We start from the raw sequence: 10,878 nt of genomic DNA on the forward strand, positions 1-10,878 counted from the left end.
TGGGGAGTGCATATCTCTATAGCCTTTATACTCCGCGTTTACATACGTATTATAAGTCTCATCTTTCGTTTAAAGTTTGGTGACTATTCTTCATCTGACGTGTCTTAACTTAAAATACTTCCCTAACGAAGATCACAAGTTTTATGTAGTAGAGAATAGATTTTTTTTTTGTTGGGCAAGTAATTTCACTAATTGAGTGCGAAATAGTGTTTCCATCAATTTAAGTGAAACTCAATAGTCTTCATGCTGCCCAGAAACAATTGCAATCATGAATGTATTAAACTCTTGATGATTATATCAATAGGACGTTTTTAGACAAACGAAAGTGAAGTAACAATCTATGATTAACGCTCAACAATATAAAGATTCGGAGTCTATGCAATAATTTTGAAATCCCATATTCAAAATTATCTGTACAATTATAAGTTTGTGTAAATCCTTATCTAGTTTCATCCATCAATAATACTTGATTGACAAACAGAGACATAAGCAAACAAATATTAATAGATCATGAAACCAAAGAACCACCACAAGAGACATAGGCAAACAAATAAAATGTTGTATCTTCTCTTATTTATTTATTTATACATGTATCCACACTCCATCTAGAAATAACTTCTAACTATCGGCTTTGCTATTAGATAGAAATAACTGAATGAAAATGACAAGTTCGAGTAAATTATAAAAATGGGGAAAATATAAGACTGCAATCGAATAACATTACTGCCAAGAATGATCATTAGGCAAGTTTTTTGTAATTGAGCATGAAACTATTGATCCAGACATACAAAATCTATAATAAAAACTGATGTAACAGGAAATTCTTGTCTGTATGGTAGGCAACATGTATCATGTATCATTAAGTGTTCGGAGACGGGTGATGAAATTGAAACGGGTGACCTTTTGATCTCTACACCAGGGTTGATCCCCATCATGTTCATACCATGAAATAATTGCAACACAAAGATACTTTACTGATTCTACATACTTTTATGTACCATTTCTGAATGAAGGACATCATTTGTAAGCATTTCCTTAATACCCATTACAGTTCCTGCAGCACAAGCTTCAAAAGCTATGAATACGTCGTCAGGCTCGTGCCATACAACAATTTTCCTCTTATATAATGTATTATCATCTTCCTGATGTAGAGAAAATTCAGTACCCTTCATATTGATTGTATTAACATGTACCCTTCATGTTGATTAGATTACCAATAATAATTACCACAAATGTCTTGCCATTTCATCCTTCAATCACGAAGCTTCCCGTTACTGTGCTTTTTGGTCACCCTCCCTTCTGCCTGTCTTATTTCGAAGAAAAGGTGCCGGTGTTCTCCTCGGAGGGTACTGGGGTGTACCTATTCATGAGTTCTGTCAATAATGCGTCAAACTCTTTCTTGAGTTCAACTTCTTCCTCCATATGCCTCTTTTTCATCTCAACTCTTTGGTCGTCGTGGAGTTTAACCAACTTTTCTCTCTCCGCCTCGAACTCTTCTATGTCCTTCGACTGCGAACTAATGAACGCATCAATATCTTTTTTCCTGAATAGAGCAAGAGACGTGGATTAGTTGGTTCTGGTAAAACTGAAAATTATGTGCTTCCAGCATTAGTTCCAAGAGCCACAAGTTCAAGTTCTTATAGAGAAATCCTAAATGGACAGGATTAAGCAGTCTTACTTAATCTTTTTTCCTTCGTTACTTCGGGACTCCACATTTGACTTCTTCTTTCTTCGCGTTCTTCTTGGAGGCTTTTGCCAAAAGCTCTTTCGTTATCTTCCAACTTCTCATGAATCTTATCCACCTGATCCTTGTAAAATTGCTCTAGATGGTCCATCTATAAGATTTATCCATCATTTGAATTTAGCTAAAACTTTTGAAACTTAAAGGTAAAATTTAGTAACTGGAGTTACAAAGACCTAACAGGGATTTGCATTATAGAGGGGTGAGCCCGTTACCCTACGAGCCCGATAATTTTGGTTGGCTTTGACGCACAATGGGCATAAATTTTGTAAAGTACCCATGAGATTCCACCAGGTAGCCCTAACAGCGAAATATTTAGAGCCCACCCAGCTCAATTCCCACCTCTAAGCCTAAGACATATTTGTTGACTTAGTAAGAGCTTAACCAACATTTTTATGTACTAAAATTTATTGACTTATCCAAAACTTGACAAGAGCTAGTAAGAGCATAACCCAAGACCGCAAGTACTAAACTTCAGGAGCATATAAAAAGTAGATAAAAGCTGGTAATTATTGCTTTTAGTGTTACCTCTTCCTTGTATTCTTGGTGCTGCAACTTAGTTCTCTGTTTCACTATTTGGTTCTCTTTCATAGTCTTTCGCAATCTCTCAGTCATCACACCGAAGGACTCTTCAAGATCCTTTGTGTGTCTTTGATCTTTCACAACTTTATACTTAAGATAAGGCAGTTGCTTGTTGTCTTGGCTCATTTGTTTCATAGGTCCCACAACCATCACTTTGTATGATCTCATTTCAAACTTCAGCTTTGACATACCTAATTAAGTACATCGGGAGTCAGAATGATTGTGTGATTGATCTCACTAAGAGCTCAAATCAGATAAAGACTTGTTTCTAATTGATCAAACATCAGAGATATTGAATGATGTAGAGATATTTGGATGACCAACGTACATGAATTGGACTCGGCTAAATAACATTAATATGGCCTGAAAATACTGACGTTTTCTCGTTCATTTATTATATATTTCTGTAAACTACTAAACTCTTTGCCTAGGACATTGTTTTAAGAAATGTGCTCATAAAAACAAAAAGAAGTTCGTAACAAGACCGTGTGAATGTTGGTTGAACTCATCCATGTCCTCTTTGCAACAAGAACTTACATTGAATTCAAAAGGTATTGCTCTAAAGAAACAAATGATCAACTCAATGAAGTTAGCTATTATTAACCAAACTCTTAACTCAATAATCTTAAGAATTCTAAGAAATCTAAAAGAAGAAAACTTCAGCACAAATTCATAAACAGAACAAGTAAAAGATTTCAAAATCATACAAGAAGAGTGAAAAAGAGCAAACCCAAACTGTGATTTTCTACTTAGGAAGACTTGTTTAGCTTCTAAATTGAGAATAAGTTTATTGATGCTTTGATGAGATCTTCAACAGTAGAAAGGTGGAAAATATAATTGTACTATCCTTGTCAACAAAGTCAACGATTTCATCACCCATAAACACCTAATCTCTAAACCTAAAAATCAAATAAACAAAACCCTAATCTTTATACCTCAATTCAATAGAAATGATGCAATGACCACGAACCCTAAACACCATTTCGAGTTGGAAATCTTTTGTGAAAACCCATAAACACCTGAAAATTGAAAAGAAAAAACAATAAGAAACCATTACAAAACCATTTCAATTTCATGAACACCTGAAATTAAAAAGAAAAAACAATCAAACTGATGCAATGACACCAGTGGAGTTGGAACCATTTCAATACCTAAAAATCAAATAAACAAAACCCTAATCTCTATACCTCAATTGAATAAAAATGATGCAATGACCACGAACCCTAAACACCATTTCGAGTTGGAAATCTTTTGTGAAACCCCATAAACACCTAAAATCGAAAAGAAAAAACAATCAAAAACCATTACAAAACCATTTTAATTTCATAAACACCTGAAAGAGGCTAAAATAGATATGGAGTTCAATTTCTTCATCAGTTTTGGTCTTCAATTTCATCTATACCTACAAATAAAATAAACAAAACCCTAATCTCTATACACCAATTGAATAGAAATGATGCAATGAAAATCCATAAACACCTGAAATTGAAAAGAAAAAAAACAATAAAAAACCATTTCAATTTCATAAACAGCTGAAATTGAAAAGAAAAAACAATCAAAACCAATGACACCAGTAGAGTTGGAAATCTTCTGTGAAAACCCATTACCAAACCCTAAATACCTGAACCTGAAAAGAAATTGGAGGTTGTAAGGCTGAAATCGATTTGGAGTTTTGGTCATCAATTTCTTCGTCAGTTTTCTTCATCAATGTTGGAACGTGGTGTGTAACGCGGGAAGGGTAGGCGGAAAAAGGCGCCAAGAGAGATAACCGACCAGATTAAAGGGTTTTGTTTACTTTTTTTTCTTTTTGTGGGTCAATAAACCAAGGTGGGTAATAGATCTGAAGGTAAAAAATGTATTAAAATTACAACGGACGAGCGTATTTGTCTCCGAGTTTGTCCCAGTCAGCAAAAAAACTTTGCGTTTTATATAATAGATTTCTTTATAATTAGGGTATAGATAGTATAAATTCGGTAGTTTTCATTCTTGTATATTGACTCACTTTGTATAAATACCAATTGTAACACAACTCTATATCAATGTAATATCATTTTATTTCGGACATGGTATCAGAGCATCGATCTTGATGCTTCACAATAGTTGTGCGAAATTCTTCGTCGGTAGTTTTCATTCTTGTAATTAGGGTATAGATGGTATAAATTCGGTGGTTTTCATTCTTGTATATTGACTCACTTTGTATAAATACCAATTGTAACACAACTCTATATCAATGTAATATCATTTTATTTCGGACATGGTATCAGAGCATCGATCTTGATGCTTCACAATAGTTGTGCGAAATTCTTCGTCGGTAGTTTTCATTCTTGTATATTGACTCACTTTGTATAAATATACATTGTAACACAACTCTTAAGATATTAATGAAATATCATTTTATTTCAAACATGGTATCAGAGCATCGATCTTAATGCTTCACAATAGTTGTGCGAAATTCTTCGTCGGATCATCTTCATTCTCATTATTAGGTCTGAGTTGAATATATATTCAACATCAGATCTGTCTACTTCTCATATCATCATCATCAAATCAGTGATTTGCATCGGTTCATTTCTATTCTTTACATTGAGGAGATGACTGGTACAATCAATTTCTTCATCGGGTAACACCATCAGTTTAGTTTACACGTTTTTTTTCGTTCTCTGCCATTACCATTCTCTCTCTACTTCTTGTTTTAAGAAAAAAAAGTTTATTTAGTTCTCCAATCTACTTCTTAATAGCGGGTGAAAAAGATACTCAATCATTGATCACCGATCGATGGGTCATCTAATGGCTCCGTCAGTGGTCACGACAACTCACATTTTTCAGCTAGTATTAAACTAGATGAAAATAACTATTCATTATGACATCAAGTTATTGAGATGAAGGTTGTTGGAAAGGAAAAACATGGTTATTTGATAGTTGTTCATCCTCAACCGGAAAAGACAGATTCGTCTTAGTTATTTGAAACGTTTTTTCCCAGATTTATTTTCTAAGTTTATAGAATCAAACTTGTATTTTAGCTAAAAGTCGTCGAATTTCTTATCCTTTGAGATTACATAAAAGTTCTATGCCATTATGATTGTTCACTCTGATGTTTGGGGTCCGGTTAAAATCCCTACCATTAGCGATTTTCGGTGGTTTGTGACATTTATTGATGATTGCTCCAGAATGACATTGTTTTTTCTTCTCTAAGTAGAAAAGTGAAGTTTTTGACAAGTTCAAACAGTTTCATCTATATGTTCAAACACAAATTTCGGAAAAAATAACTACGATCCAATAATGGTGGAGAATATACTTCTAATGAGATGAGTAAGTTTTTGATTCAAAAATGACATTGTTCATCAAACTACATGTGCTAATACACCACAGCAAAATGGTGTTGCCGGGCGAAAAAACAACATCTTTTGGAAGTTGTTCGTGCTTCTTTGTAGGGAGCCCATATGTCACAAAATTTTTGGGGTGAAGCTCTTTGTTCCGCTGCATATCTTATAAACAGAACACCATCTAGTACTCTTCAATACCAAACTCCTTTACAGACATTGAGTTCATTCCATAATATTTCGTCTTCAACAAGTTTAGAACCACGCATATTTGACTGTGTTGCATACACTCAGATTTATCCTCATCAACGTAGTAAGCTTGATCCAAGAGCACGTAAATGTGTATTCGTTGGTTATTCGAATACTCAGAAGGGTTATAGGTGTTACCATCCAACTACTCAGAATATGTATGTTACCGTTGATGTTACTTTCTGTGAGAGTGAATATTATTTCTCAGGGGGAGACTATGGGCATCTCCTGCAGGGGGAGAACTTTATATTTGCAGAAGATACTATTGACAACACTATTTCATCCACCACAGTAGTTAAAGATGTTGTAACTCCAACTATCGAGCATGAGACATTGATGACTTCTAATATCCAACAAGAGACAATAGTTGAAGATGTGATAGCTTCTTACCAGTCTACAATAAATGTTGAACAAAATATCATTGGAACTCCAGCTCCTTTTATAGTACCACCACTCATCCAATTAGACCATGCGGATCCAGTTGATCCTCCACAGGTAACTGAGCTAGATTCTTCTAATAATTCCTCCATTGTAGAAGGTATAGAAAATACAAACCACCAGTTACCTCCTCGAACTACTAGAGGCATCCCCAAAAAACAATATGAACCTGATCTCATCTCTAACACAAAATATCCCGTAGCTAATTATGTATCTATGCATAGACTGTCTCCATCATGTGCATCATTTACATGTCAATTATCTGTTGTATTTAATCCAAGTAATGGGTAGGAAGCTTTGAAGGACCCGGAGTGGACTCAAGCCATGAACGAAGAAATAGAGGCACTCCAAAAGAACTCATCCTGGGAAGTGACCACCCTCCTAGAAGGAAAACAAGCAGTAGGATGCATATGGATATATACAGTTAAGTATAAGGCAGATGGAGTAGGGTTTTGTATGTCTCTAAGACTACTTAATCACCTAACAAATGTTGTAAGCGGAATCTCAAACATCATATGTTTAACACTAGTTTACCAGGATCGCATGCAAGAACTACTAATGAGCTAGAGACGTAAAGAGAATACCTGGATTCTCTTTCCCGAATAAGATTTTAAATCCTTTATCACGAAGATGAGAGCTCCAATTGGCGCTCCTCTACTTGAGACACCCGAGCAAGTGACTTGATCTCCCTTCTTTGATGTCAACTAGGATTCCATTGAAGATTGAGAAGAATAACCATTGTTATTTATTCTGTTTAGATAGATTGGGAGTTTTTTCTCAAAACCCTCTCTCTCCATGATGGGCCTAGAAGGTTACCCTAAATAGGTCTACACCCGCAAGTGCACGGGTGTCAAGTTGTAATAATTTCCGGTAAGACCGGTTCGTTCCTCAGAGACTAGTTGAATCTATTCTAAAACTAGGAAGTAATAAGATTTTCGAAATAATTTGGTTTTGGTTTTGAAATGAATAATATATTAAAGTAAAATTACGGAAAGAAAATAATTACAAGTGATACAAGGAACTCAAATGGGGTAGAGCCTAGGGTTTTCTGAATCCGTCCCTCTAACAATTCTAACGACAGTTTATTTTGATTTAATTAGCGAATTCTTTATATAACTCAGATTCTAGTCCATGAACGGTCTAAAAACCTGGAAGATTTTATCATTAAAAACTGTAAACCTTATTAATAAATTGTACCGAGAAAATGATTATGATGAACTTCATCTACGACCCTAGATAAAAGAGTTATTTACTCATGGCAATTATGATAAAATTCAGAAAATTAAGTAAGAAATGAAAGGAGAAAACATAACTTTTTCTTGCTGGAAACAATTTCCTTCTGAATTTCCCCTGGCAGCCAAACACACCCCTGAGGGAAAACGATTTTCTCGTCTTCTCGGAATTGAATTCTCTGTGGGAAAATTATTTTCCCACATATTTTCTCATCTTCTCCAAATCTTTTTCTCTCTCTAACTTTCTGTAATCTCTCTCTTTCTCTACTATAGCTCTTCTTTTCTCTCTCTATATCTCATATAATTGAAAATGAGAAGTATATAACAATGAAATTACTGAAAATCGAAATTTCTTTATAAACCAAAAACTCTAATAATTCACTGATTTACTCTCTCTCTCTCTCTCTTCAATCAAACTCTCTGTTTTATCTCTCCATTTCTCTCTCTCTCTCTCACTGAGAAAAACCAAATACAAGAAATAAAACAGAGGATCACTTCTTTCTCTCTCTAGAAAAATGATCAAAAACAGAAAATTAAATCTAACTAGCTAACTCTCTCTCTCTCTGTTTTCTCTGTAATGGGTGATGATAATGACAACTCTCTCTCTCTTCTTCTTCTTCTCTCTCTCTAATCTTCCTCTTTAATTGAGCTTGAGAGGATGAGTTTTTGACCCCCCAACCGAGATGATCCCAATCAATTCTTGTTCTCTCTTTCTTTATCAAATACTTGCTACATAACAGAGTATGAGAAGACGGTTCTCTCTCTAAAAATATAATTAGTTTCCTTCTCTGTTTATTTAGAAGAAAAATTCTCCATCCCTCCTTTCTCTTTCTTTCTATTGTAGTAAATAGCAATGGGAATTGAAGATTATCTTCTTTCTTCATTCAGCCGAATCCTTTAATCCCTCATTCTTTCCATTTATAAGAATCTCATTATGTAAACATGGGCTATGTTCATGAAAGGCCCATTCGCCAATTTTCATGAACAAGGCCCATTAGTATGTCCCATACAATAAGACCATGTATAGACTTGTTGGGCTAAAGGATTGTTGGGCTCATAAAACTTATTCATGTATTGAATCTATGGACACTAAATATGTGTTGACAACAAGGCCCATCTATAAGCATGAGGTGTATAGACTAATGAGGTGTGTTGTCTTGTCTTGTGTCTTGACACTTAATGGTCTAGTTGTTTGACACATAAGGGACACTTGTCTTGTGTCTTGACACCTAATGGTCTTGTGGCTTGACACATAAGGGACACTTGTCTTGTATCATGACACCTAATGACACCTAATGGACTTGTTGCTTTACACATAAGGGGACACATGACACCCATGTAGTAACTTGTACAAACTCTATGATGGATTAGAGACTTGTATAAATAGAGATGGAGAATGAGATGGAAAGCTATGCTCTTGCTCATTAACTCAAGCTAGTATCTCCATCACTAGTGCTTGAAGAATAGAAGAGAAAAGAGTATACAAGTTCATCTTCTAGTAAGTAGAAAATTAAGGAGTTAATCTTATACAAAAAAGGAGCTTATATTGGTTCAAGTTAAAAGTTATTTCTAATCTCTACAATGGAGAAAGGTATGTAATTATTTCATGTTAATAATTACCTAATGTTCATATTTTCATATTGATTTTGTGGCAAACATGAGTCCCTAGATTCTTGTGTGTTCATGAGAATATTTTGAATTGCTAACTTGTCTCATGAACACTACTTATAGAATTTATAACATGTGGTATCAGAGCTATGGGTGTGGACTTCATGTTTGTTCAAAATCGTTTTGGCAAATTATCGGATTTTAAATCTTTGTTTAGTTGCCATATTGGAAATAAATTTTAAGAAGCTATATGAGTTGATTTTTGAAACTTAAAATCCTTTGTATTAAAGAACTCATTTAGTTTCATAAAAGCCTCTTTTGTGTTGGTTTAAAGTTATTAAAACCACTAATGAATTTTGGTTTTGATTTAAGAAAAACCTTCTTTATGTATTTTATCGCCTTATGAATTTTCGATAAAAAACTAGCAAAGGTTAATTTTAGAACTTGTAAAGAGACAATATTAAAGTTCATTATGTTGACTAATTAAAGTTTGGTTATAGTCAAATAATTGAAGTATATGAAAATTGTCTTTTATAAAAGTTTTAAATGAAAATTTGACATAAGAATAAAAGTTTAACCAAGATATGTATAATTAGTGAAAAGGTTGCCAAAGTGACTTTTGAACTAATCTTACATATCTAAGAAGGTTAATTAATGTTCAAACTTATGTCGGATAATTTGCATTAAACGATTTCGATAACGTGTAATTTTTCCAAAGAAGAATTATAAGTTGATTGAATATTATTGTTAATGCTTTGTACCGTCTAATCAACTTGGTTATTTTGCCCAAAGGTGATGAACCCTTTTGTGGTTAGACGATACACTAATGGACTCATTTATGTATGATATTTAAATGATGAATGGTATGGTATATGTCTTAATTTAGACCCAAAGGATAAATTTTGATATAGTTAACTTGCTTATAGTATATTGTCTAAATGTTTGCAGTATCTGCGCCGATATCCCTACATTCGCAAGCTGCGTCTGTTCCCTTGCTTACTGGCTCAAATTTTTCAGAATGGAGCGAACATGTCAAGTTCACTTTAGGTGTTCTTGATATGGATCGAGCCCTTATGTCTGATAGACCTGCTACTCTAAATGTATCAAGTAGCACTGATGAGAAAAATTTGTTTGACGCTTGGGAAAAATCAAACAGACTAAGCATGATGTTTATGCGAATGACTATTGCAAGCAATATAAAGTCATCGCTTCCTCAAACTGATAATGCTAAAGACTTCATTAATGCAGTTGAGGAGAGATTTCGTGCAGCCGATAAGTCTCTAGCTGGCACGCTAATGGCTCAACTCACTACCATAAAGTATGACGGTGTGAAAGGAATGCAAGAGCACTTAATTGAAATGACTAACATTGCGGCGAGACTTAATGGACTTGGTATGAATGTAGAGGAGCCTTTTCTTGTTCGTTTTATTATGAGTTCCTTGCCTCCTCAGTATGGACCATTCCAGATGAATTACAATTCACTTAAGGAACAATGGAATGTGAATGAACTATCTAGTATGTTAGTTCAAGAGGAGACAAGGTTAAGACAACAAGAAAGTTTCTCTACTAATCTTGTTACTCAAGAAGTGAAAAGAAAGAATTGGAAGCCCAAGAAAGGTAAGAAAGTTGTCGCACCAAAGAACCATGAACCTGCTTTAGCTCCCCAGGTTCATATTAAGAAGAAGGAATTCAGATGCCATTTTTGTAG

The 10,878-nt window shown here is 34.4% G+C and overlaps 1 long non-coding RNA gene across 4 annotated transcripts; it reads right to left on the minus strand.

Annotated features, from left to right (window-relative positions):
• Positions 1–538: 538 nt before the first annotated feature.
• Positions 539–8,491, minus strand: LOC147557581 (uncharacterized). 4 transcript variants are annotated; one of them, XR_015234065.1, is made up of 6 exons: positions 6,915–8,491; positions 3,511–3,594; positions 3,259–3,342; positions 2,270–2,514; positions 1,679–1,835; positions 539–1,543 (listed from the first exon to the last, which is right to left on the minus strand). It is a non-coding gene; the product is annotated as an uncharacterized LOC147557581 (long non-coding RNA). The 4 variants fall into 4 exon arrangements; XR_015234063.1 differs by lacking the exon at positions 6,915–8,491 and having other exon boundaries at positions 539–1,585; positions 3,511–4,413; XR_015234062.1 differs by lacking the exon at positions 6,915–8,491 and having other exon boundaries at positions 3,511–4,408.
• Between the last annotated feature and the right edge of the window lie 2,387 nt (positions 8,492–10,878).

Source organism: Eschscholzia californica, unplaced genomic scaffold (assembly GCF_041429995.1).
Source record: "Eschscholzia californica isolate CP2 unplaced genomic scaffold, dmEscCali1.0.p SCAF_2, whole genome shotgun sequence".
NCBI classification, from domain to species: Eukaryota; Viridiplantae; Streptophyta; class Magnoliopsida; order Ranunculales; family Papaveraceae; genus Eschscholzia; species Eschscholzia californica.